The 25153-nt window shown below is 40.1% G+C and overlaps 1 long non-coding RNA gene across 1 annotated transcript; it reads right to left on the minus strand.

Annotated features, from left to right (window-relative positions):
* Positions 1–252: 252 nt before the first annotated feature.
* Positions 253–3653, minus strand: LOC130682025 (uncharacterized). Its single transcript, XR_008995324.1, has 3 exons — positions 2801–3653; positions 2149–2208; positions 253–780 (listed from the first exon to the last, which is right to left on the minus strand). It is a non-coding gene; the product is annotated as an uncharacterized LOC130682025 (long non-coding RNA).
* Between the last annotated feature and the right edge of the window lie 21500 nt (positions 3654–25153).

Here is a 25153-nt window from a genome sequence, read left to right on the forward strand (position 1 = left end):
ATTTTTACAAGCACTTGTCTTTAAATCCATTTCATTAATACCAACCAGAGGTAGAAAAATCTTTGCTTAGACACACAAAACATACAGACGGAGACATAATGACTACAGTTAGCAACACTCTTCATAAAAAGAACATATACACAGAGAGATAAACTGACACAGAGACTTGAGTTACTGATATTTAATTGCCTTTCCTTTTAGCTTATTTGACTAAAAGTATCTTAGTTTGTAAGACTATACTCTACAGGTGAGCAGTTTATGTAACTGGGTTAAGGTTTAGATGGCCTCAGACTAACAGGGCCGATGAAGGCTCTGAACTGATAGGGACTGTGTGTGTCCAGGGGGCTGGAAATGAAATGCAAGTACAATTCTAGCACCAGTCATTTAAAGCCAGGATGTATTGCAGAAGATACATTTCTTCTGTTTCAGGGAGTCTAGTTTTTAAAAAACCTCTCAATTTTTGAAGATAATGAACCCAATAAGTAGAATAGATTTCCACTAAAATAATTTGCAAAACTAGTTCCACATTGTAGTCTATGGGACTGTTGACTATTTTTCTTTCTTGCATTAAAATAAGTTTAGCTGCATAACTTTATTATATTGCATACTTCTCTCAGGGGCCAAGCCTCCCCATCAGAGAGTTTGTATTGAGGCCAGGCTTTTGTGTAGAAGATAAGACCTTTCTTCTTTTTCAGGGTCTGGGGATCAAAATTGCTCTTAGTTCCTCAGAATGCATACCAGAGGCATGTCTGGCTTTAACCTTGAAGAGGATGCTCCCATCTGAAAAAGAGAGAAATACAGGTGTCCAGCACCTGGTCAGCCTCTCTCTGTGAGGGCGTCCCCTTGCTTTGGAGCTTAGGTGATAGTGGTCAGTCACCTTCTCTGCCAGGCCTACTGGACTTAACCACTCCTTACCAGCATGGCCTGTACCTTGCCTTGATTCTCCTCTTGCCTTCTCATTCAGCAAGAGTTGCCTCGGAGCTCTGGATTTAGTGGGACCTTACTAGTGTGCTCTTACACCTTTTGGGAGTTTCCCTAGTTTTCTCTACATGAGCTTTACTTGAGAGCTCCCTGCCTGTCTGCTAAGTGCAGGGACTGTGTGAATTCTTGCTGCCAGAGCCCTGATCTAAGTCACAAGCCTGTCTTGCTTTCCCGGGGCTGCAGAAAAGGAAATGCCTAGCTCCGGATGACTACCTCTAAGGAAAGATCAACAGAATAGAGCTATTTAAATGTTGGTATCAGGTTTCAGCTTGATTACTTTACAGACTTCATTTACATTACACAGGAGAAAGTGGCGCAGGCCGAAGAGGACTGCTTTGAATGAAGAGCAAGGGAATTTTTGCTAAGGCCAGAAATAAAATTCAGGGGCTGCCACAGACATTTGGGGGGAGGGCCTATACTCTCAAACACCAGTTTCTGCCACTTCCTGGAAATTATCTCACCAGTCACCCACTATAACAAATCTGATCACTGAGACAAGAGGTCGGGGGTCATCTGCAACTCCGGAATAGGCAGCAGCCTAGCCAGAGGTTCACTCAGTGCTGTTGGGTCAATCAGCTGGAGCTGAGATCTCAGGACCACTGTCTACTAGTCCAGTCTGCCCTTGGAGTCCAGGGGAATGATAGGGAAAATTTACAAGGACAGCAACCTAGCGGGTGGCTCCACTCTGTCTCACACCCCTCCCTCCTCAACATAAACACACTACACTGACAGTAATTTATGAAGTGGCTCCCTTCTGCCTCACCCCCCTCCCCAACCCAAACAAGCAAGAAAACACTCCCTTGGTTTCCCCGCTCTGCCGAGCACCGGTTCCTAAGGTTCACTCCCAAAAGTCCCTCCCCCTTGCCTGCTCACTTGCTGTGCACGTAAGAATGTTACAAATAAAGAAGCAGAAAGGTATAAATTTCTTCCTTTTAACATTTGGAGGAGGAAAGTAGGAAATCGGCTCATCCACTCCCCAACATTCCCGTCCGTCCAGAGGCGGGGGATCAAGGAGCAGCAGACACCAGGAAACCTTTCACCCGAGACTTAAGACTGGTAGCTGACTCTCATCATCTTTTAAGTGGCTAACGGGTGCCCAAACACATTTTTGTGAGATAAAAAGTGCAGCATTTAGTCAGGAATAAGAGCCAAGCGTAGGTCTCTTACCTTGCGGCAGTGAGCATCGGGTTCCATGAGATTGATGAAGTTAGAAGGTGTTACTTGAGCCTGTCTCATTATTACAATAGAAGCCAGAAAAAGACAAGGTACACAAAGCAAGCAAACATACAAATTCGAACCGAGTTTTCTAACACTCACCGGCCGGTCAGCCACACTACATTCACAGGCACCGTCTCAATCACACAATGCTCAGGATCCTTACCTAGCCATCCAAACAGCGTCCACTGCAGACGTTGTTCTGGTACCGTTTCATCGGGGACATCTCCCATGACTTTGAGCCTCCAGGGTCGTAACCTGCTCCTTTCCTTTTCACGAGAATTCTCAATTGAGACCGGGCAGAGACGTGTTTCAGTCCTCCCCTCTCAGAGGTGGCCAAACCTCTTTCTGCGGCTTCTGAGCAAACCTCGGTATCAGTGGGGTCATCTGTCTCTCAGAAGGGGTCTACCGATCCCAGATGAGCCCCCAAAATGTTAGGGTCCGGAGTCGACCACCTCTCAGAAGACACTCATGATAATGCAAGTCACACTGCGAGGTTTATTTCCAGCTAGCTGGGGTCCAAGTGTCTGCCCAACACAGCAGGTTTCAACAAGGACCCAGAGCACTCAAAGCCACGGGTTTATATGGCATTTTCAAAAAGCACTTACAGTAATTTTCCATAATTTTTGGCTTGTGCCACATCCTGGGGGTTAAGCAAAAGCAAGATAAGACCACTCCTCAAATGTTATGGTGGTTCAGCAAGATAAGTTGACCAGAGTTGCAACCGCCCATAACCTGGTATGCATGATTAGTTGACCAAGGGTCGCAGCTGCCCACAACCCGGTGTCTATGATTAACTTGTTCTTCAAAACCTGTTTATCAAGCCTTACCCAGTTCTTCCTTTCCTGAGTCATGCACTCAGAAAATGGCTTTTCAGCCCTTAAGATGGCCATTCTCATGCTAACTCATTCTTACAAAACTTATAGAGGAATTACTGAGAGAAGCTCAAAAAGTGTTAGAAGAGAGGCTAGAAGCTTATATTTCAAATTGTTAGAGGGAGAGTCAGATCCTCTCCAGTGGACCCAGGGGAACTGCAAAATCTAGAGAAATTGAAAGCAATCTTTAGTCACCGCCCCAGTCCTGGCACTCCCATCTTTACAGAAGCCATTTCACTGGTTTGTTACTGTTGAACAAGATTCCCTGTAGGGGTTTTGACCCAAGCCTTGGGAGGAAAGAAATAACCAGTGGCCTTTATGTCTAAACTATTGGACCCTGTCTCTTGAGGATGGACTGAATGCATTCAGGCCACCACAGCCATGGCCTTACTGGTGGAAGAGAGCAGGAAATTAACTTGGAGGAACCCTTGTCAGTACTCCTCACCAGGTTTGGGTCATGCTTACTTAATCAGTGGGCTGGGCACTGGCTAATAGATTCTCAAATTTTAAAATATGAAGCAATTTTACTTGAAAAAGATGACCTGATCTTAACCACAGACACCTGTCTCAATCCGACCAGCTTCCTATGGGCAGGGGAGGCTGAAGGTCAATCAGAATTGAGCCATAGTTGCATGGACCTCATAGAGTATCAGACTAGAGTCAGGCCTGATTTAAGGAAAACTCCTCTAGGTGGGGGTATGAAACTGTTTATAGATGGGTCCTCCCGGATGATAGAGGGCAAATGACATAATGGCTATGCCATTATTGATGGAGACCAGTTATCTATCCATCTGTGAAAAGGGGAGATTACTCAATCATTGGTCAGCTCAAACCTGTGAGTTGTTTGCTTTTAATCAGGCCTTAAAACTACTTTCAGATAAGGAGGACACCATTTACACACATGCCTTTGGAGTAGTCCATACCTTTGGGAAAATTTGGACAGAAAGAGGTCTCATATATAGTAAAGGACAGGAATTGATTCATGGGGAATTAATTAAGGAGGTTCTGGAAAATCTTGTACTTCCAGCTGAGATTTCTATAACGCATGTGAATGGTCACCAGAAAGGTAGTTCTTATGAAGCACCGGGTAATAGGATTTGTTGATGTAGCTGCTAAAGAGGCTGCATCTGAAGATGAAATTAGATTTTTTAATCTAACGCCAAATATCCCTAAAATCTCATTGATCCCAAAGTTTTCCAAGAAGGAGATTAAGAAGCTACAGGAGGTGGGGGCATCTCGAGATGAGAAACGGAGGTGGACTTTACCAGATGGGAGAGAAATGATTGGCCAGCCTACTATGAGAGAACTGATGAACATGTTACATAGAGGGAGCCATTGGGGTCCTCAGGTGATGTGTGATGCTTTGCTAAAGGTTTATGGGTGTATTAGCATTTACACCATTGCTAAAAAGGTTTGTAGGAGCTGCATAATGTGCCAAAGAATTAATAAGAAGTGTATGAGAAAGCCAGTATCTGGAGAGAGACTCCCAGGAATAAGACCATTCCAAAGTATTCAGGTTGACTTTACTGAGATGCTGAAAGTGGGAAAGCTTAAATATTTACTAGTGATTGTTGACCATCTCACTGGATGGGTGGAGGCCCACCCATTAACAACTGCAATAGCAGGATCTGTGATAAAGATACTTTTAGAGCAAGTTATTTCTAGGTTTGGGTTAATAGAAAATGTTGATTCAGATAACAGGAGTCATTTTACTTCAAAAGTACTACAGGGAATAATGATTATTATATGAGCTACCATATCTGGGAAGGGTAACAGGCTTGCCCACTGTGGAAACAAAAGAAATTTTTAAGGGAATATGTGCTGGCCATGTCTTCTACCTTATCTTCTCTCCGGCTGAAAGGACTCCTCGCCCAGACTTACCCACTTGAGTTCTTCGCTCACTGCTTCCAGCCTGGGGACCTGGTGTTAGTAAAATCCTGGAAAGAAGATCAACTCCAGCCCAGCTGGGAAGGCCCCTACCAAGTGCTCCTGACCACAGAGACTGCAGTGAAGATGGCTGAAAAGGGTTGGACTCATTGCACCAGAGTAAAATTAATTGACTGGGGGATCTGGGGACAAAACAGAGTATTGACAGGTGTCCCAGGTGGCTGGCTAACCAATCCTTAAAGCAGAAACTAAAAAGAACCTAAAAATGTTAAGTTCTATCCTTCTAACTATTTCACAGACAAGTCACAGGGAGCCCTAGAATGGGAAGGAACTCCTGGTTATCCTGTCAAACTGGTAATCAATATTACTAAAACATCAAGCCTCCAAACCATTAGGCATGATGTTTGTCAGATTCTCTCTTGTGGTGCAAGTAGGCTCCCATGTCCAAGGTGGAACAGTGTTTGGTGGACTACCCAGTTTCAATGGTGGATGGCCCCTCATGCAGTAGAAAAATCTTTAAAAAGGAAGCTCCACTTAGCTAAAGGAATTCCTCCTGACAATTGCCAGGACAGACAGTGTAAACCCCTTTTATTCCTGAGGGAAATAATGAGCTAGAGCTTCCCCCAAATGACCCTAGACTAGTTACTGTAACAGAGATAAAAGTCTAAAACAGACTCTTTGAAATAGAGATAGGTTATGGAGACACCAATGCCTGGGTAGAGTGGGTTAAATTTTCAGTACTCACTTTGAATAAAAACGATTGTTACGCATGTGCTGCTGGACAGCCACAGGCGCAGGTGGTCCCGTTCCCCCTGGCTGGAACACAGATCCCACTGAGATGAACTGCATGTTGGCCCTGTACCAGGACAAGGATGCTTGGGGAAATGAGACTTGCAAGGGCTTGTCTTTACTCTTTCATGCACTAAAGATGTCAGACCCGAGGGCAATCCCTTCTTTTTCCATAGGGAAGATGAATCACTCATGCCTCTCTAGGGAAGGGGAAGGTTTCACAACTCCTGTGGGAAACTTACTGACTTGTACCCACACCCTAAATGTCTCTAAAGAGGGCAACTTCTCAAAATTATGCATCCCCCAAGTTGATGTTTGGTGGTACTGTGGAAAGGGGAACCTGCACTACTCATTACCACCCAACTGGACTGGGACTTGTGCTTTAGTCCAGTTGGCTATTCCATTTACACTGGCATTTCTTTCCACACTGAATGAAAAAGTTTTCCTAGAAAATCACAGATCATTACAAGGATCCTTTGATTTGAATGTATATATAGACTCAGTAGGAGTCCCTAGGGGAGCCCCAATGAATTTAAAGCTAAAAACTAAATAGCTGTAGGGTTTTAATCAGCATTATTTTGGTGGTCCACCATCAACAAAAAGGTAAATTTGGTCAGTTGTATTTACTATAATCAACAAAAGGTTATTAACTATACCAAGGATGCTCTTCCAGGAGTAGCTAGCCAACTAGATGCTACCAGCAAGATGGCCTGGGAAAACAGAATAGCATATGTTAGCAGAAAAAGGAGGAGTCTGTGTTATGTTAGGAGGAAAATACTGTACTTTTATCCCAAATAATACTGCCCCTGATGGTACTATTACTAAAGCCCTACAGCGACTCACCACTTTAGCTAATGAATTAGCTGAAAACTGGCACCAGTGACCCTTTTACAGACTGTTTGGAAAGATGGTTTGGGAAATAGAAAGGTATGGTTGCCTCTGTTTTAACGTCCCTTGTTACAGTTGTGGGAGTTTTAACTGCTGTAGATGCTGTATCATCACTTGTGTGAGAGGCTTGACTCAAAAGCTTATAGAGGCAGCCATAAACAAGCAAATACCTATGACCTACACCCAAAATCTTAATGTTATTAGAAGAAAAATTGAACTATGAGGAAGAGAGTAAAAAGCCATTAGAGAAATTTGAGAAAGGACCAAGCATAAATTAAAATACATTACTGGGAATAAAATCAGAAATTCTTAAATAAAACTTAAATAAAAAGAGGGGGGAACTGTTAGGAAAGAGTATAAAACCTAAATGTGATTTATTCCCACTAGGATGTTTAAACATTTTTAAAGTAAGGTGTTAACAAAGGGCCACGTGGTGGAAGCTCCTTGGACTGAGAGTGGGGGTGGGGGAATTGATAAGGGCCTGGTGATACCTGTTTGAGTTTTTTAGACCTACCAGTAAGATTAAGACAAATGTAAAGGAAAGATGTAACTGGCTTTGGTGACGTCTGAGGAAGAATGTGAACCCTGTAGTACTCAGCCAATGAGGAACCAGGGGAGTGACTCGCGCACTAGGAGATAAATTTCTGGCACCTAACTCCCCAGGTGTGCCTGCCCACCAGACACCCAATCTTGCAAGACCGTCATTAAAGCCTCGCACTGCTGTTCTTTGTCTCCGTGTCCATTTATTGAATATGGACCAGTGAGTGTGTTTCTCACACTATTATCCAGGCTTATGCATTAAAAACATCTGTAGATGCCTCAGAAAAAAGTGATTTGTATTAATACACAATCATAATAAAAGATTACATTAGTTTACCCATTACTACAATTGCTCCAGATATACTTCCAAGGGATTGAAAAGGAGACTAAATGGTATAAATCTTTATTACCAGTACCCAAAATGACAAATTGTTTACTTGTAGAATGAGAACTCCCTTAATTTATTTCCACTGTAAAAATCAGTTTACAGAAGCATTTTTTGTGCTATTTTAGGAAAGTTCAATTTGAGGCATGGGTAATGCCTTTTCTCATTTACAATTATATCTACAGTGTTATGAAACAAACTCTCATTGACCTGTTGCCTCTATACTTTACATAGTCCAGCAGAGGGCAGCCCAGCTTGGCAGAATTGGTTTTACATCTTTGCCAGTTGATAATAGAGGAAAACAGCTGTTCCTGCTAATTTCTAGTAAACATCTACCCAGAACACGTGTGTTGACACTAGAATTCTATAGAGAATGTGTGGTTGAGATTTAATTATTGTACTGGGAAACAAAGAATTTTTCAAATTGTGGACAAGTGAGTCATACTGTTCTTTTCAGTCCTATCATTTAATGATTCTTGAGTACTAGTGGTTATAACTGGTGTTACTCTCTTATTTTTACAGTGTCAAAAGCATTCGATGAGTAAACCTGGCAACATCTTGATTTTCTATAATCCATTTGCCAACTTAAAAATGCTAAAAAATAATTGAGAAATACACAGATTTGAAGTGTATTTCATGCCATGACTGAAAGTACCATTTTTGCTAATGCTATTAGGGTGGTAATTGCTTGAAGTGAGATTTAACTTTTCTTTATTCTGTATAATATAGGTAATGCAGCATTAAGGAAAAAAAGCATTCCAAAAAATCAAATGCAATGTCCAAACAGGGTCTAACGTGTGTCCATGAATTCTAAGTGTTTATTTTCAAAGATACTGGAAATGGTATGATTTTGTCAAAAGACTACATTTATGTCCCTTAAATCCCAATTCAGTGTACAGTAATGAAATTACTGTTCAGTTTGCATTTTTCATCCAATATGAATTTTAACTCACCTTATACTGATGTCCATCTAATAAATTATTATAGCTAGTACTTAGCACTGGAATAAGGTTGAATTGTGCAAATTTGTCTTATAAGACTAAATAAGAAATTTATATTTGTTGAAAGCTGGAAAGTATGTTTTGAGTAAAATAAGTTGGATATGGACAAGAACTGTTCTCTAGCGTTGCCTATTTACAGTTCACTGAAAGATGTGAGCATATATGCTCCTGTATTTACTTATTTATACTTATTTTAATGGCTTTAATATTCCATCAAAATATCTGAATATATCCTCTCTTACACATAAGAGATTTTTTTTTGCTATCATTAATATACAATTATATGAACAACATTATGGTTACTGGACTCCCCCCTATTATCAAGTGCCCAAAACATACCCCATTACAGTCACTGTCTATCAATGCAGTAAGATTCTATAGAATCACTACTGGTCTTCTCTGTGTTATACCGCTGTCCCTGTGTCCCCCGCCCCAAAGTATATGTGCTAATCATAATGACACTTTATCCCCCTTATCCCTCCCTTCCCACCCATCCTCCCCAATCCCTTTCCATTTGGTAACTCTTAGTTCATTCTTGGGTTCTGTGATTCTGCTGCTGTTTTGTTCCTTCAGTTTTTTCTTTGTTCTTTTACTCCACAAATGAGTGAAATCACTTGGTACTTGTCTTTGCCTGGCTTATTTCACTGAGCATAATACCCTCTAGCTCCATCCGTTTTATTGCAAATGGTAGGATTTGTTCTTACAGCTGAACAATATTCCATTGTGTGTATGTACCACTTTCTTTATCCATTCATCTACTGCTGGACACTTAGGTTGCTTCCATTTCTTGGCTATTGTAAATAGTGCTGCAATAAACATAGGGCTGCATAAGTCTTTTGCAAACTGGGCTCCTGCATTCTTAGGGTAAATTCCAAGAGTGGAATTCCTGGGTCAAATGGTATTTCTATTTTGAGTTTTTTGAGGAACCCCCATACTGCTTTCCACAATGGTTGAACTAATTTACATTCCCACCAGCAGTGTAGGAGGGTTCCTCTTTCTCCAAATCCTTGCCAGCATTAGTTGTTTGTCTTTTGGATGGTGGCCATCCTAACTGGTGTGAAGTGATATATCATTGTGGTTTTAATTTGCATTTCTGATGATTAGCAATGTGGAGCATCTTTTCATGTGCCTGCTGGCATCTGAATTTCTTCTTTGGAGAAGTGTCTGTTCAGTTCCTCTGCCCATTTTTTAACTGGCTTATTTGCTTTTTGTTTGTTGAGGTGTGTGAGCTCTTTATATATTTTGGATGTCAACCCTTTAATGGATCTGTCATTTATGAATATATTCTCCCATACTGTAGGGTACCTTTTTGTTCTATTGATGGTGTTCTTTGCTGTACAGAAGCTTTTTAGTTTGATATAGTCCCATTTGTTCATTTTTGCTTTTGTTTCCCATGCCCGGGGAGATACGTTCATGAATAAGTTGTTCATGTTTATGTCCAAGAGATTTTTGCCTATGTTTTATTCTAAGAGTTTTATGGTTTGATGACTTAGATTCAGGTCTTTGATCCATTTTGAGTTCACTTTTGTGTATGGGGTTAGACTATGATCCAGTTTCATTCTCTTACATGTAGCTGTCCAGTTTTGCCAGCTGTTGAAGAGGCTGTCATTTCCCCATTGTATATCCATGGCTCCTTTAACATATATTAATTGACCATATATCCTTGGGTTTATATCTGGGCTCTCTTGTCTGTTCCATTTGTCTATGAGTCTGTTCTTGTGCCAGTACCAAATTGTCTTGATTACTGTGGCTTTGTACTAGAGCTTGAAGTCAGGAAGTGTAATTCCCCCTGCTTTATTCTTCCTTCTAAGGATTGCTTTGGCTATTCGGGATCTTTGTGGTTCTATATGAATTTTAGAACTATTTGCTCTAGTTCATTGAAGAATGCTGTTGGTGTTTTGATAGGGATTACATTGAATCTGTAGATTGCTTTAGGCAGGTTGGCCATTTTGACAATATTAATGCTTCCTATCCATGAGCACAGGATGTGTTTCCATTTATTGGTTTCTTCTTTCATTTCTCTCATGAATGTCTTGTAGTTTTCCAAGTATAAGTCTTTCAGTTCATTGGTTATGTTTATTACTAGGTATTTTATTCTTTTTGGTGCAATCGTTAATGGAATTGTTTTCCTGATTTCTCTTTCTGCTAGTTCATCATTAGTGTATAGGAATGCAACAGACTTCTGTGTATTAATTTTGAATCCTGGAACTTTGCTGAATTCAGATATTAGATCTAGTAGTTTTGGAGTGGATTCTTTAGGGTTTTTTATGTACAGTATCATGTCATCTGCAAACAGGGACAGATTCACTTCTTCCTTGCCAATGCCAATATGGATGCCTTTCATGTCTTTGTTTTGTCTGATTGCCATGGCTAGGACCTCCAGAACTATGTTGAATAACAGTGGGGACAGTTTTCTTCTTTACCAATCTGGATTCCTTGTATTTCTTTGTTTTGTCTAATTGCCGTGGCTGGGACCTCCAGTACTATGTTGAATAACACTGGGGACAGTGGGAATTCCTGTCTTGTTCCCAATCTTAGAGTAAAAGCTTTCAGCTTCTCGCTGTTCAGTATGATGTTGACTGTGGGTTTTTCATATATGGCCTTTATTATGTTGAGGTAGTTGCCCTCTATACTCATTTTTATCATGAATGGATGTTAAATTCTGTCATGCTTTTTCAGCATCTATGGAGATGATCATGTGGTTTTTGTCCTTTTTGTTGATGTAGCGCATGATGTTGATGGATTTTCGAATGTTGTACCATCCTTGTATCCCTGGGATGAATCCCACTTGATCATGATGGATGATCTTTTTGATGTATTTTTGAATTCGGTTTGCTAATATTTTCTTGAGTATTTTTGCATCTGTGTTCATCAGGGATATTGGTCTGTAATTTTCTTTTTTTGTGGTGTCTTTGCCTGGTTTTGGTGTTAAAGTAATTTTGGCCTCGTAGAATGAATTTGGGAGTATTCCCCCCTCTTCTACTTTTTGGAAAACTTTAAGGAAGATGGATATTAGGTCTTCACTAAATGTTTGATAAAATTCATCAGTGAAAGCATCGGGTCCAGGAGTTTGTTCTTAGGTAGTGTTTTGATTACCAATTCAATTTCTTTGCTGGTAATGGTCTATTCAGATTTTGTTTCTTCCTGGGTCAACCTTGGAAGGTTGTATGTTTCTAGAAAGTCCGTTTCTTCTAGGTTATCTAGTTTGTTACCATATAATTTTTCATAGTATTCTCTCATAATTCTTTGTATTTCTGTGGTGTCCATAGTGATTTTTCCTTTCTCATTTCTGATTCTGTTTATGTCTGTAGGCCCTTTTTTTTCTTGATAAGTCTGGCTAGGGGTTTGTCTATTTTGTTTATTTCTGCGAAGAACCAGCTCCTGCTTTCATTGATTATTTCTATTGTTTTATTCTTCTCAATTTTATTTATTTCTGCTTTAATCCTTATTTTGTCCCTTCTTCTACTTGTAGGGGCCGGCCTACGGCCGAGGCTGAGTCCCACTATGGCTGAACACCGCCCTTCCACTCTAGTTGACCAATGCCCTAAGATGGCGCACGCTTCCTGGGCGCCACCCTGCCTGGTTTGGTGGCATTAGCATAAGGAAGTTGCTCCTATAGGCTTGCATGATTTTTATCACCATAGGCCAGCTTCCTTTATATAAGGCATAAGCAGGAAAGAGAAGCACTCACTCACTCTCTCACTCTCTCACTCATTCTCTCTCAATCTCTGTCTCTCCTCTCATTCTTCCTCTCATTCGCTCCCCCCGGCTGTTGCTTCTTCTCACTCACCTTCTCCCGGCCTTCCAAGCAACAATAAACAACTGAAGTGAACCAGGTCTGTGTACGTATCGCTGTCGTCACCGCCACAAGGGGCGAACGCGGTACTACTGACTTTGGGCCTCATTTGTTCTTCCTTTTCTAGTTTCATTAATTGTGAGTTTTGACTTTTCATTTGGGATTGTTCTTTCCTGACATGGGCCTGTATTGCAATATGTTTCCCTCTTAGCACAGCCTTTGCTGCATCCCACAGATTTTGTGGTGTTGAATTATTGTTGTCATTTGTCTCCATATATTGCTTGATCTCTGTTTTTATTTGGTCACTGATCCATTGATTATTTACGAGCATGTTTCTAAACCTCCATGTGTTTGTGGGCTTTTTCATTTTCTTTGTGTAATTTTTTTTTTATGGTATGATACTTTGAAAGCACCATAGCAATTATTTTTATTTTTATTTATTTATTTATTTATTTATTTCACTTGTCTTTGTGTAATTTATTTCTAGTTTCATACATTTGTGATCTGAGAAGCTGGTTGGTACAATTTCAATCTTTTTGAATTTACTGAGGTTCTTTTTGTGACCTACTATATGATCTATTCTTGAAAATGTTCCATGTGCACTTGAGAAGAATGTGTATCTTGTTGCTTTTGGATTGAGTGTTCTGTAAATGTCCGTTAGGTCCATCTGCTGTAATATGTTGTTCAATGCCTCTGTCTCTTTACTTATTTTCTGTGTGGTTGATCTGTCCTTTGGAGTGAGTGGTGTGTTGAAGTCTCCTAAAAATGAATCTATTGCATTCTATTTCCCCCTTTAATTTTGTTAGTATTTGTTACACATATGTAGGTGATCCTGTATTGGGTGCATAGATATTTATAATAGTTATATCGTCTTGTTGGACTGACCCCTTTATCATTATGTAATGTCTTTCTTTGTCTCTTGTTACTTTCTTTGTTTTGAAGTCTTTTTCTGTCTGATACATGTACTGCAACTCCTGCTTTTTTCTCCCTATTAGTTGCATGAAATATCCTTTTCCATCCCTTTACTTTCAGTCTGTGCCTTTGGGTTTGAAGTGAGTCTCTTGTAGCTAGCATATAGATGGGTCTTTTTTTTTAATCCATTCAGTAACTATGTCTTTTGATTGGTGCATTCAGACCATTTACATTTAGGGTGATTATCAATAGGTATGTACTTATTTCTGGTTACCAAAGGTTCAAGGTAATTCCCTTACTATCTAATAGTCTAATTTAGCTCACTTCATATGCTATTACAAACACAACCTAAAGTATCTTTTTTCCTCCTTTTTCTTCCTCCTCCATTCTATGTTATGAATCATATTTTATACTCTTTGTCTATGCCTTGGGTGACATCTATTTATCCTTAGGAATACTTCCATCTATATGAGTCCCTCCAAAATGCACTGTAGAGGTCATTTGTGGGAGGTAAATTCTCTCAGCTTTTGCTCATCTGAAAATTGTTTAATCCCTCCTTCAAATTTAAATAACCTTGCCAGGTAGAGTATTCTTTGTTCAAAGCCCTTCTGCTTCATTGCATTAGAAATATCATGCCAGTCCCTTCTGGCATGTAAAGTTTCTGTTGAGAAATTTGATGATAGCCTGATGCGTTTTCTTTGTATGCATTCTTTTTTCTCTCTTTAGCTGCTTTTAAAAGTCTGTCTTTATCCTTGATCTTTGCCTTTTTAATTTTTTTATGTCTTGATGTTGTCTTCCTTGAGTCCCTTGTTGGGAGATCTGTGCACCTTCATGGCTTGAGAGATAATCTCCTTTCCTGAAATGGGGAAATTTTCAGCAATTACCTCAATGACACTTTCTATCCTTTTTTCTCTCTTCTTCTTCTGGTATTCCTATAGTGTGAATATTGTTCCGTTTGGATTGGTCACACAGTTCTCTCAATATTCTTTCATACTTAGAGATACTTTTTCCTCTCTGTGCCTCAGCTTCTTTGTATTCCTCTTTAATTTCTATTCCATTTACCATCTCTTCTACTACATCTAATCTGGTTTTAAATCCCTCCATTCTATGTTTCATTTCAGATATGTAATTGCTTAGCGATTGAATCTCCATCTTAAATTCGTTCCTGAGTTCTTGAATATTTTCTGTACCTCCATAAACATGTTTATGATTTTTATTTTGAAAGCTCTTTCAGGAAGATTGGTGAGTTCAGTTTCATTTGGCCCTTTTTCTGGGGTTTGTGAGATTTTGGTCTGAAACAGGTTCTTTTGATGTTTCATAGTTCTGTGTGGTGCCTGCTAGTGTCTAGAAGCGCCAGTCTCCGGAGCTGTTAAGCCCCTAGAGTGAGGTTGGGGGTCATTGGGGATCAGAGCTGATTCCTGAGGGAAAGGAAAGATCTATTTCCTGATTCCCGCCTGTGGTGCCTGTCTGCATTATCACAGCCAGTGGGCCGAGCACACATTTGTAAGCCTCTGTGCTCGGTGTCTCTAGCTATTGAAGGTGGGGCCTCCCTCTGGGTGGCTTGACACCAGCGCAGTGACTGCAGGTTTGTGAGCTGTTGCTGTCAGGCTAGGAGGAAGGCTTGGCAGGCTGCCTGCCACAGTGTGGGTCCTTATAGCTGAGCATCCAGCCATGGGGATGGAGTGCCTGAAGCTCCTCAAAGTTCCCAGCCTGCTGGGCAGAGTGCACTCAACCTTGTCCAGCTCTCCCTTGTCCAGCACAGCAGGATCTGTGCAAACCCCACCCCTTCAGCAGACCTCTCACTGCTAGGAATCCTCTTAGACCATCTGCCCTTCTTCTGTCACAGAGCAACTGGATGTGGATCCTGTCCTCCACAAATGGTTGAAATGTCTCTCAGGCACTCCACCTGTCCCAGCTGGCCAAACTCCAGAGCACCACACAGTGTAGGCTTCTGCTCGTGATGCAGATCTCCAGGGTCAGGTGTTCAGCAGTCCCAGGCTTCCACCCCCTCCCTGCTCCATTTCTCTTCCTCCTACCAGTGAGCTGGGGTGGGGGAAGGACCTGGGTCCCACCAGATCAAGGCTTTGGTACATTACCCTGTTTCGTGTGGTCTGCTCTGTTTGTGATGTCTGTATGTAGTCTGGCTCAGCCCTCCTTCTTGTTGCTGTTTTAGGGTTAGTTGTATTGATTAACTAGATTTTCATACTATTTGTGGTTTTGGGGGGAGTTCTCTGTCTCACCTCTCATGCTGCCATCTTGAATCTCTGTCTATGCTTCTGTATTTAAAAGCAAATAAGTGTTTATATGTTTGCCTACCAAGGTTTCAGGTGACAGAATATTTACTACCTCAACAGTCAAGACTACTTAAGTTTGAATTTGTGGTATCAACTTAATTGTTCTTTTTTTTATCTAAATAATGTACTATTTTATTAAATCAAGGTTAGCTTTAAAAAGAGACATTAGAGAGAATGGGGTGTCAACCTCAACAACACAGCCACATGTTGGCTTCAACAATAATCCCAGTGCTGTGTATGTGTCAAAACTGTAGTAACAATTACCTCTTTCAGATGGTTATAAACTGAGGAACCCATACTCTTGCATTGCAAATCCACCTTTGCTTATGTTATTTGGATGTGGGTAAGGGGCTTATGATCCTTGGGATAGCTTTCAAGATCTTTTCTTAGTGCGATGGTTTTGTACATGAGACCCAGAGTATGAATATGGCTAGAGGCTTATAAATTTTTTTGTGTTAGTCAAAGAACCAGGTTTTGGTTTCATTCATTTTTCTTTTTTGTTTTTTCTATGTGATTGGTTTCTGCCATGATCTGTATTGTTTCCTTTCTTCTGCTTACTTTGGGTTAAATTTTTTCTTTTTCTAATTTCTTAAGGTGGTAGCTGAGATAATTGATTTGGGGACTTTCCTCGTTCCTAATATGGGTGCTTATGACTGACTTTTCCACCAAATAGTTCTTATCACAGCATCTCACAAGTTTTGATATGTTGCATTTTCCTTTTTATTCACTTCAAGATTCCACATTAGATGTTTTTTCCCCATATCCTCCACCTTCTCCCAAGTCATTCTCAAACTCAGCTGGAGGCCCCCTTTGGGTGTCAGACACACACTGAGACTCACTAGTGATGCCGGGGTTCTTGTTCACAGAGCCGAAGAATGAACTTTGCAAATAGTCAAAGTAGGAGAGCAAGGCAGAGGCTTTTATTTAGAGAAAAAGTAAGAGGACAGAGCTCCTGGCTCAGGCCAGGAGGGGACAAGAGAGCCCCTGGGTGGTGCATTGTCTAGGGGTTTTATGGGTAGTTGAGAGACAAAGGCCTAGGGATGTACACCTGCTAAGTGGTCCCATATACCTTTGAAGAAACACTAAGTTTCTTATTAGTCTTCTTAGTTATTTATAAGAATTTTACTGCTCTGATTTCCTCCCAGGATAGCAGCTTCCTTGTCTGGGAGCATATCACTCAAGACTGCCTGCTTTGTTCCCAAGGTGGGCTGAGTTATTGTCTGTTTGTTAAGAAACTTACTTTTTAACTAATTGGGGTTTACAATGGAATCCTTCTTGTTTTTACTTTGCTATTTTGGGCTTGCTTGCTACATTGCCTAAGTTGCAACAAATCGTTTGTTTAGGGCTGGAGGAAGAAAAGCAGCATTTGGGTAAAGTTAGAAAAATAAGCTGGGTCCCCCAGTAGGCCAAAGCAAATCTCACAATGGATTATTTTGCTTTTGCTTTTCTCCAGAGGCCCTCACCCTACTCTGAGTCCATAGTCCCTGTCTCACCAGTACAGAAGGGCCTTTCAAGTATGGAAATACGCCCTCTGCAATAAGCAATGGTGATTACACAGTGTGACTATTCCCCCTTCAGTGCATGTATATGTGCTATTAGTTCTGAGACACTTTTCCATTATTATTTCTTTACAATTTGATAGGACCCCTCTGATATAACATATAGAGCACAGATCTCTTGGTATGAAAGTGAGTGCTTCCACCCCAGACCAACAAACACACAGCTTCTGTCCAAGACCTACAGAGCAAGATACTTGGAGTCACATATTGTCACACCTCAATCTACAGTTAACCCTTGAATAACACGGTATGAACTGCACAAATCCACTTATATGTGGATTTTTTTTCAATAAATATATTGAAAAATATTTTTGGAAAGAAGATCTGTGACAATTTGAAAAAACATTCTATTTTTTCTAGATTATGGTTAAGAATACAGTACATAATATATATATAACATCCAAAATATGTATCAATGAACTGTTTATGTTCTTGGTAAGGCTTCCAGTCAACAGTAGGTTATTAAGTTTTTGGGGAGTCAAAAGTTAGTAAGTAGATTTTTGACTGCACAGGGGGTCAGCACCCCTAAGGCCCACATTGTTCAACATCTCTAACCCCCACATTGTTCAAGTGTCAGTTATAGAGGATTTTGTTTCCTATTTTTCTAGTTCTTTTCTTTCACTTTTTGCTGGATTCCAGCTCCAGCGAGTCCAGGAGTCCCTGAAGAAGAAACAGCATCAGCGAGTATGGACACAGACACTAGCAAAGATGCTAAGCTGGCCTGTTTATTGACAGAAACCTCAAGCAATATATAGGGGATTGTTTACATGAAATCATCTTTTAAGGCATGTGTCATTCAGTGATTTATGGCATAATCTACTTATTGGAATGTTCCCCTGCTTTCCCAACCATGAAGTCATCATTTTTTCTTCAAGATTTTTCTGCTGCTCTCATAACTTTAGATTCCAATCTCAGGTTAAATTTATACAAGGCAGCTCAATGTCTTCTGAATGTGTCTTAAAACTTGCTTAAATGGACTCTCACTTAGACTCATTGTGGGGGCATGTTGTTTTCACAGTTCCCTGAAACCATTTACAGTAGAATGGGCAGCATTCATTCTATTTACCTTGACTATAACAATGCATACTGTAATTTCTATACTTATGGTTCATAAGGGGACTCTACCAAGATTTTTTCACCTGATTTTCTGACCCACACCCCATGTTGGTCACCTCTTGTTTCTCCTGGGGGCCAAGTTGGCCAGAGAGTTGTACCCTGAATTCACCTGAGCTTTCTTCTATTTCCCAACCCAGGGATAATAACCCACCGGCCTGAGGGGAATGTGCAGGGAGGCAAGCTGAGTTTTATAATTGCTCTATGGCTCCTAACAGTCCTTTCTCTAGGGGCTTTTTCTGCTTCATGAGGGCTGCTCGAATCTAGGGGAATAGTCAAATTAAGCAATAGAAGAGATATCAGTAGCTTTCCCTTTGGAGGTCCACTGTGCAGCATCCATCCATCGGCCTCCTGGGCTGTGTCATCAGGCAGACGGAGTAGGTCGGCTCCTGGTAGCTTTTGATGGTCTATGGTCCTCGTTCATTAGCAGACACTTTTTACCTCCTAAAACAATGGTATGTATAAGATCCCTGTCATAAAAATTTCTCTTTACATCCTTGGCCACTCCTTGGTGTGACTCCAACATGTAAATATAATTTTTCATGGATGGACTAAAGTATATATTTATACTGATTTGGGCTTTTCTCAACTTTCTTTTAGTGACACCTAACTTCCATGTAAACCAATTCTTTGTAATAGGTCAGATGGCTTTCAGATAATTGGACTCTACCACTGAGAATTTTTAGATGTCAAACACCACTATAGGCAAGATTTAAAAAATCTGAAACTCCTCATTCAACTTAGAAAAGGAGATTCCTATCTCCACTGAAACAATACTTGGGGATATTTTATTGACTTTAACTTTTGCAATTGAACTTTCACCAAAAAAGAATTGAGAAAGAACTGAATAAGAGATGGTATATATTCAGATGTTGTCTTACATTTACACAATTTACAAAAAATGGCACATTACTTAGGTGCAGCCCCAAGTTCTTTTGGTCTAGATCTATGTGATGGACTCTATTACTAAAATTGTCGATGCTTAGCATTGGACCACTCTTGCTAAGTGGTGCAAAACACTGCAATACTATTTGACAGTTCCATAGGTTATTTTGACCAAAGCCAGATCACTATGTGGCCCCTGATAGATTTGTATTGGATTTGTGACATAAGCATCTATTGACTATTAACTACAAATTGCACAGGATCTGTTATCTTAGTAAACCAATGCCTGCCTTCAGAATAGTCCCTGATATCACCCAGGACCTCTTTTGGTCCATTTAGTTTCCTTTCCAGAGAAAGAAGTATTTAGATAGTTTGATTCAAGAAAGAGAGAAACTAGACCTTGATTTGAATTCAAAGATTTTAACTATTCAAGAGGAATTTTGGACTACCTTCTTCTGCTATCAAACCTCTTCATGCTACACTTTATAATAGCTAGATAAGTGAGGGAAATCCTACTACATGCTATTAGGGAATAGTAGAACAACTAGACAATGTCACTAAGACCATAGAACTTCTTGCTTGAGAGGTTCGTGAAATTAAACAAGCAGTGGTTGAGCATACAAACACTCTAGATATAATACTCACCTCTCAGGGTAGAAGAATATTGTACGTACATTCCAATACACTGTCTGGGATCTTTTACATTACTAAAAATATCAGAAAAAAGCAAATCAATATATTCTCATTTTTTGCTACTGCCCCAATATCTGGTTCTGCATGCTCTTCAGATTAGGAATGGTATCTGCTCTCTTCACTTAACTCAGGTAAATTTGACTCAACATAGAAGTGGACTACATGTTCTGACTATAATCATTCTTCTAGTATTTGTATTAATGTTCAAATGTGGGAGCTCTAGAGTCCTGAATGCTACTGTGCAGTCACTGTCCTGACCCAACACTAAGCTGCTATTGAAGGAATGTGAAGAATGGACATTTGTCCGACTACAGACTATGTTCTCCAAACCATCTTTAGGTCAATGAAGATCTGAGTTTCACAGAACAATGTCATATGGTTGACCTCACCTGCCCTTGGCCAAAAATGAGCATAAAAGAGTTAAAAACTCTCTGGGATAGAAAGAGTGAAAGCCTTTCTAGGCAGCTCTGCTCTTTATTGGACTGGAAAGATAGGCACCAATAAAGACAACTGCAAAGTTAACAGGAAATATTGTTTCCACCAAAATCATTTACAGCTGTAAAATACCATAAAGACACCCTCTTATAGTAGCTACTGCCTTAACAATGATGACCCTAGACCCACTTTGCTATTCTCATTACTACTGGGGATTTCCAACTGCTGAGCTGCCCTTGCCATTACCTACGTAAGGCTGCATCTGCATCCCATCCTGTACACACACTCTGCCCACTTGCCTTGGATTCCAGCTGTGCATCTCCCCTCTTCACCTTCATTTGAAATCCACTCAGCCCTGCCCCCCACAAGGCATGCTCCCCGTAGGCTCCACACACAGCCTTCACAGTCCCCATTGGCCTATTTCTTCTTCTCTTTTCTCGCAACCTAGAGACCTCCGCAACTCCCTCTAATTCTTTTTTTTCATTATTAAAAACTTTTACTTGAAGTTGGCTTTCTAAGAACTTTTTTTTTGGTATCATTAAACTACAATTACATGAAGAACCTTATGTTTACTAGGCTCCAGCCTTCACCAAGTCCCCCCCCCCTCCACACCCCTTCACAGTCACTGTCCATCAGCATAGTAATATGCTATAAAATTACTACTTGTCTTCTCTGCATTCCACAGCACTCCCCTTATCCCCACCCCCAACCCTATACATGCTAAGGGCAATGCCCCCTTTTTCCCCGCCCTTGTCCCTACCTTCCCACCCATACTCCCCAGTCCCTTTCCCTCTGGTAACTCTTAGTCCATTCTTGGGTTCTGTGATTCTGCTGCTGTTTTGTTCCTTCAGTTTTCAATTGTTCTTATACTCCAAATATGAGTGAAGTCATTTGGTACTTGTCTTTCTCTGCCTGGCTTATTTCACTGAGCATAATACCCTCTAGCTCCATTGATGTTGTTGCAAATGGTAGGATCTGTTTTTTTCTTATGGCTGAGTAATATTCCATTGTGGAAGATATGTACCACACCTTCTTTATCCATTCATCTACTGATGGACATTTAGATTGCTTCCATATCTTGGCTATTGTAAATAGTGCAGCAATAAACATAGGGTTGTATATGACTTTTTCAAACTGGAGTGCTGCATTCTTAGGGTAAATTCCTAGAAGTGGAATTCCTGGGTCAAATGGTATTTCTATTTTGAGCATTTTGAGGAACCTCCATACTGCTTTCCCCAATGGTTGAACTAATTTACATTTCCACCAGCAGTGTAGGAGGGTACCCCTTTCTCCACAACCTCGCCAACATGTGTTGTTTGTCTTTTGAATGGTAGGCATCCTTACTGGTGTGAGGTGATATCTCATTGTGGTTTTAATTTGCATTTCTCTGATGACAAGAGATGTGGAGAATCTTTTCATGTGTCTGTTGGCCATCTGAATTTCTTCTTTAGAGAACTGTCTATTCAGCTCCTCTGAACATTTTTTAATTTGATTATTTGCTTTTTGTTTGTTGAGGTGTGTGAACTCTTTATATATTTTGAATGTCAAGCCTTTATCGGATCTGTCATTTATGAATATATTCTTCCATACTGTAGGATACCGTTTTGTTCTATTGATGGTGTCCTTTGCTGTACAGAAGCTTTTCAGCTTGATATAGTCCCACTTATTCACTGTTGCTTTTGTTTCCCTTGCCTGGGGAGATATGTACATAAAGAAGTCACTCATGTTTATGTCCAAGAGATTTTTGCCAATCATCTTCTCTAAGAGTTTCATGGTTTCATGACTTACATTCAGGTCTTTAGTTCATTTCAAATTTACTTTTGTGTATGGGGTTAGCCAGTGATCCAGTTTCATTCTCTTACATGTAGCTGTCCAGTTTTGCCAGCACCATCTGTTGAAGAGATGTCATTTCCCCATTGTATGTCCATGGCTCCTTTATCATATATTAATTGACCATATATGTTTGGGTTAATGTTTGGAGTTTCTATTCTGTTCCACTGGTCTGTGGCTCTGTTCTTCTGCCAGTACCATATTGTCTTGATTACTGTGGCTTTGTAGTAGAGCTTGAAGTTGGGGAGTGAGATCCCCCCCCCACTTTATTCTTCCTTCTCAGGACTGCTTTGGCTATTCTGGGTCTTTGGTGGTTCCATATGAATTTTTGAACTATTTGTTCCAGTTCATTGAAGAGTGCTGTTGGTAATTTGATAGGGATTGCATCGAATCTGTATATTGCTTTGGGCAGGAGGGCCATTTTGATGATATTAATTCTTCCTAGCCAAGAGCATGGGATGAGTTTCCATTTGTTAGTGTCCTCTTTAATTTCTCTTAAGTGTGTCTTGTAGTTTTCAGGGTATAGGTCTTTCACTTCCTTGATTAGGTTTATTCCTAGGTATTTTATTCTTTTTGATGCTATTGTGAATGGAATTCTTTTTCAGATTTCTCTTTCTATAAAAAGTTCATTGTTAGTGTATAGGAAAGCCACAGATTTCTGTGTGTTGATTTTGTATCCTGCAACGTTGCTGTATTCCGATATCAGTTCTAGTAGTTTTGGGGTGGAGTCTTTAGGGTATTTTATGTACAGTATAATGTCATCTACAAATAGTGACAGTTTGACTTCTTCTTTACCAATCTGGATTCCTTGTATTTCTTTGTTTTGTCTGATTGCCGTGGCTAGGACCTCCAGTACTACGTTGAATAACAGTGGGGAGAGTGGGCATCCCTGTCTAGTTCCCGATCTCAGAGGAAAAGCTTTCAGCTTCTCGCTGTTCAGTATAATGTTGGCTGTAGGTTTATGATATATGGCCTTTATTATGTTGAGGTACTTGCCCTCTATGTCCATTTTGCTGAGAGTTTTTATCATGAATGGATGTTGAATTTTGTCAAATGCTTTTTCAGCATCTATGGAGATGATCATGTGGTTTTTGTCTTTCTTTTTGTTGATGTGGTGGATGATGTTGATGGATTTTCGAATGTTGTACCATCCTTGCATCCCTGGGATGAATCCCACTTGGTCATGGTGTACGATCATTTTGATGTATTTTTGAATTCGGTTTGCTAATATTTTGTTGAGTATTTTTGCATCTACGTTTATCAGGGATATTGGTCTGTAGTTTTCTTTTTTGGTGGGGTCTTTGCCTGGTTTTGGCATTAGAGTGATGTTAGCTTCATAGAATGAGTTTGGGAGTATCCCCTCCTCCTCTATTTTTTGGAAAACTTTAAGGAGAATGGGTACTATGTCTTCTCTGTATGTCTGATAAAATTCCGAGGTAAATCCATCTGGCCCGGGGGTTTTGTTCTTTGGTAGTTTTTTGATTACTGCTTCAATTTCGTTGCTGGTAATTGGTCTGTTTAGATTTTCTGTTTCTTTCTGAGTCAGTCTTGGAAGGTTGTATTTTTCTAGGTAGTTGTCCATTTCTCCTAGGTTTCCCGGCTTCTTAGCATATAGGTTTTCATAGTATTCTCTAATAATTCTTTGTATTTCTGTGGGGTCCGTTGTGATTTTTCCTTTCTCGTTTCTGATCATGTTGATTTGTGTTGACTCTCTTTTCCTCTTAATAAGTCTGGCTAGAGGCTTATCTATTTTGTTTATTTTCTCGAAGAACCAGCTCTTGGTTTCATTGATTTTTGCTATTGTTTTATTCTTCTCAATTTTATTTATTTCTTCTCTGATCTTTATTATGTCCCTCCTTCTGCTGACCTTAGGCCTCATTTGTTCTTCTTTTTCCAATTTCGATAATTGTGACATTAGACCATTCATTTGGGATTGTTCTTCCTTTTTTAAATATGCTTGGATTGCTATATACTTTCCTCTTAAGACTGCTTTTTCTGTGTCCCACAGAAGTTGGGGCTTAGTGTTGTTGTTGTCATTTGTTTCCATATATTGCTGGATCTCCATTTTGATTTGTTCGTTCATCCATTGATTATTTAGGAGCGTGTTGTTAAGCCTCCATGTGTTTGTGAGCGTTTTTGCTTTCTTTGTACAGTTTATTTCTAGTTTTATGCCTTTGTGGTCTGAAAAGTTGGTTGGTAGGATTTCAATCTTTTGGAATTTACTGAGGCTCTTTTTGTGTCCTAGAATGTGGTCTATTCTGGAGAATGTTCCATGTGCACTTGAGAAGAATGTGTATCCTGTTGCTTTTGGATGTAGAGTTCTGTAGCTGTCTATTAGGTACATCTGCTCTACTGCGTTGTTCAGTGCTTCCGTGTCCTTACTTATTTTCTGCCCGGTGGATCTATCCTTTGGGGTGAGTGGTGTGTTGAAGTCTCCTAGAATGAATGATGAATGCATTGCAGTCTATTTCCCCCTTTAGTTCTGTTAGTATTTGTTTCACATATGCTGGTGCTCCTGTGTTGGGTGCATATATATTTAGAATGGTTATATCCTCTTGTTGGACTGAGCCCTTTATCATTATGTAGTGTCCTTCTTTATCTCTTGTTACTTTCTTTGTTTTGAAGTCTATTTTGTCTGATATTAGTACTGCAACACCTGCTTTCTTCTTGCTGTTGTTTGACTGAAATATGTTTTTCCACCCCTTGACTTTTAGTCTGTACATGTCTTTGGGTTTGAGGTGAGTTTCTTGTAAGCAGCATATAGATGGGTCTTGCTTTTTTATCCATTCTATTACTCTGTGTCTTTTGATTGGTGCATTCAGTCCATTTACATTTAGGGTGATTATTAAAAGATATGTATGTATTGCCATGGCAGGCTTTAGATTCGTGGTTACCAAAGGTTCAGGGGTAGCTTCTTTACTACCTTACTGTCTAACTTAAATCATCTATTGAGCTATTATAAACACAGACTGATGATTATTTCTCTCCCTTCTTATTCCTCCTCCTCCATTCTTCATATGTTGGGTGTTTTGTTCTGTGCTCTTTTTAGGAGTGCTCCCATCTTGAGCAGTCCCT

The sequence above is a fragment of the Manis pentadactyla genome, chromosome X (assembly GCF_030020395.1).
Source record: "Manis pentadactyla isolate mManPen7 chromosome X, mManPen7.hap1, whole genome shotgun sequence".
In the NCBI taxonomy this organism is placed as follows: Eukaryota; Metazoa; Chordata; class Mammalia; order Pholidota; family Manidae; genus Manis; species Manis pentadactyla.